Genomic DNA, 7,390 nt, shown 5'->3' with positions numbered 1-7,390 from the left:
AGGCGTGTTTTCAGCTATAATCTGATTCAAAAGGACGCGTCATGTATAAATAAACGACTGCAGTCGAAGCTTAAATTGCAATGAAGAACAAACACTCGATAAAACCCCAGCTGCTTCCTGAGCTTCAACATCCTGCTTCGAATCCGACGAGTCTAATTTCACGCCGTCTTTTCTGAGTTTGAAGAAGGCGCCATCGAACGTAGCGACGCTAACACGTTCTCTAATGGCGGACTGAGATCTGAGCGTCTTCTGAAGTCCCCTCGACTCCGTCAGCGTGACTAACAACCAGCAGCGGGGGTTTCCACTGAGGAGCGGCGACGCTGTTAAAAGTAATAGAGGTGTTATCTCACTAATGCACTTCATACTTTACAACGGATGCCTGTTAGCTGCGTCTTTCACAGCCTCTACTTAAGAAGATGCGTGTGGTTTTTATGAGGCTGTTGTTGCGAGGAAATGAAATGCAGCGTCTTGTCTAGTAAAAGTAAATCATGACCCAACTGAATTATATGGAAGAGAACCAATCCCTCGTTAATGGCGTTATTCAGAAATGAGCATTGTGAAGTTATTTATTTATTTTTTGATTTTGATATACTTTATTAATCCCCGTGGGGAAATGGTTTCTCTGCATTCGACCCGTCCTAGTGTTCGGAGCAGTGGGCTGCCATTTTGAACGGCGCCCGGGGAGCAGTGTGGGGAACGGTGCCTTGCTCAGGGACACCTCGGTAGCACTTGGTCTTGCCGGGACTTGAACTGGTGACCTTCCAGTTGCCAAGCCAAGTCCCTATCGACTTCGCCACCACCCAATATTGTCGTGGAAACTATGAAAACGTAGTTGTAGTGGCTATTTGTCAACAACAATACAACTTCAAAAGGCCACTGAGGCACCAGGGGCCTGTCCTACGAAGCCGGTTCAACCTAACCTGGATATGTTTGAGTTAGCCGGCTGAATTTAGCCGCTGAGAGAAAATCCTGCTTCGTAGTATACCCCCCAGGTATAGTGGATCTTACGCAGATCATGAGTTGGTAATGAGTCCATTGTCCAGACAAGGCATCGACGTTTTTGTGGTATTTATTAGCTTCACGTTGCGGGAACAATACAGCACAAGGTGTTGACATGTTTGCTCAGCCCTGATACTGGTAAAAAGCCAGAGACCTTCCCGCCGGTGCCCACTGCCTGCTGCTGTGCCCCGATTGACCCATCACCTTCAAAATAAAAGCATTTTAGCTGGAACACAACTTAACTTAAATAATATGGCTGTAAATTAATTAATTCTACAAAACAAAAAATAACAAATAAATACATTAAAGGTGGGGTAGGTAAGTTTGAGAAACCGGCTCGAGATCGCTAGAATTTGAAAATACACAACAGGAGAAAATCTGCCACTTCCTCACAGAGCCCCTCCCCCAACACACACGAACGCGCACATGACCAATGAGGGCACGAGATGAGTCTGTGCCCCGATGGAAGGCTGACAGGCAGGTAGGCCATCGTACTTTTTACAGTATCACGGCTTCTACAGATGACATTTTTTAATGGATGTTTTGTCAAAGCACTTCAGATATTCATTGCTATCGGGATGTTAAGAGCATTCCATGGAATATAACAAGTGTATCTCGAGCCGGTTTCTGAAACTTACCTACCCCACCTTTAAATAAATGGTAAACATACTGAATAGCTTCCACAGCGTTAATGCATCCTTCAATATTTGAGAAAATAGTTCAAACCAAATGTTTCTTCTCTAGTCTTTTCACTACTTACAGACTCGTGTTTAATTCCACAATGATTACTCAAATACTGCAGCCTAAAACCTAAAATGTAAAAAAAGGAGAATCGAGCGAGTTTCTTACTACTCTTACTTGTCCCAGGGATTCAATTCTACTTGAGGATGCTTTACACAACTAAAAGGAAAACTAGCAGCATGGGTTGGCCAGTTATTACAATTCAGGTTTGGTAAGTTAAGTCAAATAAAATATACAAAAGTGCAAGCTCGGCCGTTCTCTTGGGCACAATTAGAGATGAATATCTGCATATTTTCCAGACTCCAGAAGATATCTTTAGGAATTGGCTTCTCTCTAAAAGTATTCAAAGGCACATTTATTTTAGAAAATGTTCTGCAGGGTCCTCACTGCTGATTATAAGCGACAGGTGTAAGTCCAGCCTCCGGCGAGACGTTACGCTTCAAACGCATTTACATCAACACTTTATTCGGACTTTTACTTTTATTTACATAAATCCTCCTCATCCAGGCTTTCCTCATCGTATCTTCCCCTGGCTGCAGGATCCCACATCTGAGTGCGTTGGCTTTGATTAATGACAGAGAAGGAGGGTAGAACAGTGATTACACACCAGCTGCCGAGCCTCCCCTTCTAACTTCAGACCCTCTTCACTCCACTCTGGAGGGAAATCTATCCCTCGTACCGTTGAAATCTGTAGAGAGGAAGACAAGGAAACAACGACATCTATATTCACATCAACACTGACAGCACCATACTGTCTTGTAGTCAACAAATCAAGCAAAAGGATATATTTACTTTACTTTTCAGGGTTAAACATGTTAAAAGAAATCGCATTTTAGCCTTTGCAGACCATTTACATGCACACAAACCTATTTTACACATTACAGGAAAGGCGAAACAATAACATTTCTATGTATATCAACACTGAAAGCAGCTTACTGTCGTCAACAAACCACACACCATGATACATTTACTTTACTTTTCAGGGTTAAACATGTTAAAAGAAGTAGCATTTTAGCCTTTGCAGACCATTTACATGCACACAAACCTATATTACACACTAGAGGAAAGAGAAAAGACATACATGCATAATATGGCTTCTTTAATGTATTCAGCAACCGAGCGAAAATGACCTGGGATGGTGTTTGCCAAATACATCACTTCATCTATACAAGCACTAACGGGTTATCTTTAATCAAACAATTTATCTAATTTAGCATCACATGAATAGGTCCTGTAGCAGTTTGTCATGTGTATCGCCATGAAGAGCATAGTCAAGACAAGGCCTTTTTCTCAACACGCCTCTGATGGAAACATTACGCCCCCCTGGAGACAGCTTAATGTAGCTATAGTTGCTAAATACAGCTTAATGTAGCTATAGTTGCTAAGTACAGCTTAATGTAGCTATAGTTGCTAAGTACAGCTTAATGTAGCTATAGTTGCTAAGTACAGCTTAATGTAGCTATAGTTGCTAAGTACAGCTTAATGTAGCTATAGTTGCTAAGTACAGCTTAATGTAGCTATAGTTGCTAAGTGCAGCTTAATGTAGCTATAGTTGCTAAGTACAGCTTAATGTAGCTATAGTTGCTAAGTACAGCTTAATGTAGCTATAGTTGCTAAGTACAGCTTAATGTAGCTATAGTTGCTAAGTACAGCTTAATGTAGCTATAGTTGCTAAGTACAGCTTAATGTAGCTATAGTTGCTAAGTACAGCTTAATGTAGCTATAGTTGCTAAGTACAGCTTAATGTAGCTATAGTTGCTAAGTACAGCTTAATGTAGCTATAGTTGCTAAGTACAGCTTAATGTAGCTATAGTTGCTAAGTACAGCTTAATGTAGCTATAGTTGCTAAGTACAGCTTAATGTAGCTAGTGCTAAGTACAGCTTAATGTAGCTATAGTTGCTAAGTACAGCTTAATGTAGCTATAGTTGCTAAGTACAGCTTAATGTAGCTATAGTTGCTAAGTACAGCTTAATGTAGCTATAGTTGCTAAGTACAGCTTAATGTAGCTATAGTTGCTAAATACAGCTTAATGTAGCTATAGTTGCTAAGTACAGCTTAATGTAGCTATAGTTGCTAAGTACAGCTTAATGTAGCTATAGTTGCTAAGTACAGCTTAATGTAGCTATAGTTGCTAAGTACAGCTTAATGTAGCTATAGTTGCTAAGTACAGCTTAATGTAGCTATAGTTGCTAAGTACAGCTTAATGTAGCTATAGTTGCTAAGTACAGCTTAATGTAGCTATAGTTGCTAAGTACAGCTTAATGTAGCTATAGTTGCTAAGTACAGCTTAATGTAGCTATAGTTGCTAAGTACAGCTTAATGTAGCTGTAGTTGCTAAGTACAGCTTAATGTAGCTGTAGTTGCTAAGTACAGCTTAATGTAGCTATAGTTGCTAAGTACAGCTTAATGTAGCTATAGTTGCTAAGTACAGCTTAATGTAGCTATAGTTGCTAAGTACAGCTTAATGTAGCTATAGTTGCTAAGTACAGCTTAATGTAGCTAAATGTAGCTATAGTTGCTAAGTACAGCTTAATGTAGCTATAGTTGCTAAGTACAGCTTAATGTAGCTAAATGTAGCTATAGTTGCTAAGTACAGCTTAATGTAGCTATAGTTGCTAAGTACAGCTTAATGTAGCTATAGTTGCTAAGTACAGCTTAATGTAGCTATAGTTGCTAAGTACAGCTTAATGTAGCTGTAGTTACTAAGTACAGCTTAATGTAGATGTAGTTGCTAAGTACAGCTTAATGTAGCTCTAGTTGCTAAGTACAGCTTAATCTGGCTATAGTTGCTAAGTACAGCTTAATGTAGCTATAGTTGCTAAGTACAGCTTAATGTAGCTATAGTTGCTAAGTACAGCTTAATGTAGCTATAGTTGCTAAGTACAGCTTAATGTAGCTATAGTTGCTAAATACAGCTTAATGTAGCTATAGTTGCTAAGTACAGCTTAATGTAGCTATAGTTGCTAAGTACAGCTTAATGTAGCTATAGTTGCTAAATACAGCTTAATGTAGCTATAGTTGCTAAGTACAGCTTAATGTAGCTATAGTTGCTAAGTACAGCTTAATGTAGCTATAGTTGCTAAGTACAGCTTAATGTAGCTAAGTACAGCTTAATGTAGCTATAGTTGCTAAGTACAGCTTAATGTAGCTATAGTTGCTAAGTACAGCTTAATGTAGCTGTAGTTGCTAAGTACAGCTTAATGTAGCTATAGTTGCTAAGTACAGCTTAATGTAGCTATAGTTGCTAAGTACAGCTTAATGTAGCTATAGTTGCTAAGTACAGCTTAATGTAGCTATAGTTGCTAAGTACAGCTTAATGTAGCTAAGTACAGCTTAATGTAGCTATAGTTGCTAAGTACAGCTTAATGTAGCTATAGTTGCTAAGTACAGCTTAATGTAGCTATAGTTGCTAAGTACAGCTTAATGTAGCTATAGTTGCTAAGTACAGCTTAATGTAGCTATAGTTGCTAAGTACAGCTTAATGTAGCTATAGTTGCTAAGTACAGCTTAATGTAGCTATAGTTGCTAAGTACAGTTTAATATAGCTATAGTTGCTAAGTACAGCTTAATGTAGCTATAGTTGCTAAGTACAGCTTAATGTAGCTATAGTTGCTAAGTACAGCTTAATGTAGCTATAGTTGCTAAGTACAGCTTAATGTAGCTATAGTTGCTAAGTACAGCTTAATGTAGCTGTAGTTGCTAAGTACAGCTTAATGTAACTATAGTTGCTAAGTACAGCTTAATGTAGCTATAGTTGCTAAGTACAGCTTAATGTAGCTATAGTTGCTAAGTACAGCTTAATGTAGCTATAGTTGCTAAGTACAGCTTAATGTAGCTATAGTTGCTAAGTACAGCTTAATGTAACTATAGTTGCTAAGTACAGCTTAATGTAGCTATAGTTGCTAAGTACAGCTTAATGTAGCTATAGTTGCTAAGTACAGCTTAATGTAGCTATAGTTGCTAAGTACAGCTTAATGTAGCTATAGTTGCTAAGTACAGCTTAATGTAGCTATAGTTGCTAAGTACAGCTTAATGTAGCTGTAGTTGCTAAGTACAGTTTAATATAGCTATAGTTGCTAAGTACAGCTTAATGTAGCTATAGTTACTAAGTGCAGCTTAATGTAGCTATAGTTGCTAAGTACAGCTTAATGTAGCTATAGTTGCTAAGTACAGCTTAATGTAGCTATAGTTGCTAAGTACAGCTTAATGTAGCTATAGTTGCAAAGTACAGCTTAATCTGCTTCAGAAAATCATTGTTTGACAGCTAAAAATAGCATCTGTACAACCTCCGTCTTCTTCTATGAATGACTCCATATCTTGAGATGTTATTCTTCCCCTTTGTGCGACAGGGAATGCAGAAGGAGAGACATGACACATGCGTAAGCTTTAGTGAATGTTATTGATAGGCTTTATAATCTGCAAAGCATCCTCTGTCCTTTTCTACCCTGGAAAATCCTCCTAAAAAACCTGAGACGGCGTAATAACGACGAACTGACAGACATGCGATGGATGCTGTGTGTGCAGGATAATCAATATGACCAAACAATGTAAGAAGATAACATTATAAGAACATTTAAAAAGCATTATTTCCCATTTCTCTACAAACAGCAGTCAGTTTGTGAGTATAATAAGACTCTCATAATTAGTCTTGTTCACTTAAACTTGATCAATGCGATTGATGACTCTCCCCACATGAGTGCAGTCTTCCTGCTACCGTTCCCATGGAAACACCATTTCATAGCCAGCCGTGTATGCCCGATCTCATATCTTCAACCCGGGAGTCAGAGGGGAATCAGGGTTTAGCTTTTTCTTGGAGACCCCCTGTCGCTGTCGGTCTTTTTGTTTTGTGTCACGTCATCCTTCGCCTGGTCCTCCAATTCTCTACAGAGGCAAACACATCTTGATGCAGGCAGGACAGCCAAGCAAAGAAATACATCATAATGTGTTATTGGTATCAAGCTGTTTGGAATTTAATCCAATTTAAAACGTAAGCAGATAACAAAATAGAAACGCATTAAAGCACAGACACACATATTATATTGTTGAACAAGAGTATGAGAGACGGATTACCCTTGCATCACATGGGCAGAGAACAATCCACCGTTTCGATACACTGATCGACGTGTGGACGGTGGGTGTGTGTGTCTTTTAAAAGCGCACACACACACCGACACACACACACACCTGAGCAGGCCAATATCGAGCCTGCAGGGCGAGGAGGGGGGAGGGAGGCTGTCGGAGAGAGACTGATGGAGAATGGCAGACAGGCGTTTAGGGAGGAGTCCGTCTGTTCCACGGTGAGAGAGAGCCAGCCACCATCCATCTCCATTACACACATCCACATGCCACTGGGCAGGGAACAACTCCTCTGAGGATGACCGTGGGGGGGGGGGGGGGGGGAGGATGGGGAATCATGGACATATCATTATGTTCTTTTCCTAATTATGATTTATTTTATATACAGTTTGTTCTGGTCATCAGTCGTTAGTCATTTATTTTCTGTCTTCCTCTCTTGACGCTGTATTTTCCAGACTCACTGCCACATGTTATTATTTGCTGTCGACTCCCAAATGACGGCTTTCTTTTTGAAAGCTCGGCTGGACTTTTTTCTCCGTGCGACCCAGGGGTGAAAAACTGCAGCAAGCTCCC

The 7,390-nt window shown here is 39.8% G+C and overlaps 1 long non-coding RNA gene across 1 annotated transcript; it reads right to left on the bottom strand.

Moving 5' to 3' along the window:
- Positions 1 to 1,071: 1,071 nt before the first annotated feature.
- LOC117457247 (uncharacterized) lies at positions 1,072 to 6,088 on the bottom strand. The gene is made up of 3 exons (XR_004553321.2): positions 6,028 to 6,088; positions 2,229 to 2,428; positions 1,072 to 1,203 (listed from the first exon to the last, which is right to left on the bottom strand). It is a non-coding gene; the product is annotated as an uncharacterized lncRNA (long non-coding RNA).
- Positions 6,089 to 7,390: the final 1,302 nt, after the last annotated feature.

The sequence above is a fragment of the Pseudochaenichthys georgianus genome, chromosome 2 (assembly GCF_902827115.2).
Source record: "Pseudochaenichthys georgianus chromosome 2, fPseGeo1.2, whole genome shotgun sequence".
In the NCBI taxonomy this organism is placed as follows: Eukaryota; Metazoa; Chordata; class Actinopteri; order Perciformes; family Channichthyidae; genus Pseudochaenichthys; species Pseudochaenichthys georgianus.
The sequence above is the reverse complement of the archived record's forward strand: the minus strand, read 5'-3'. Positions and strand labels throughout refer to the sequence as shown.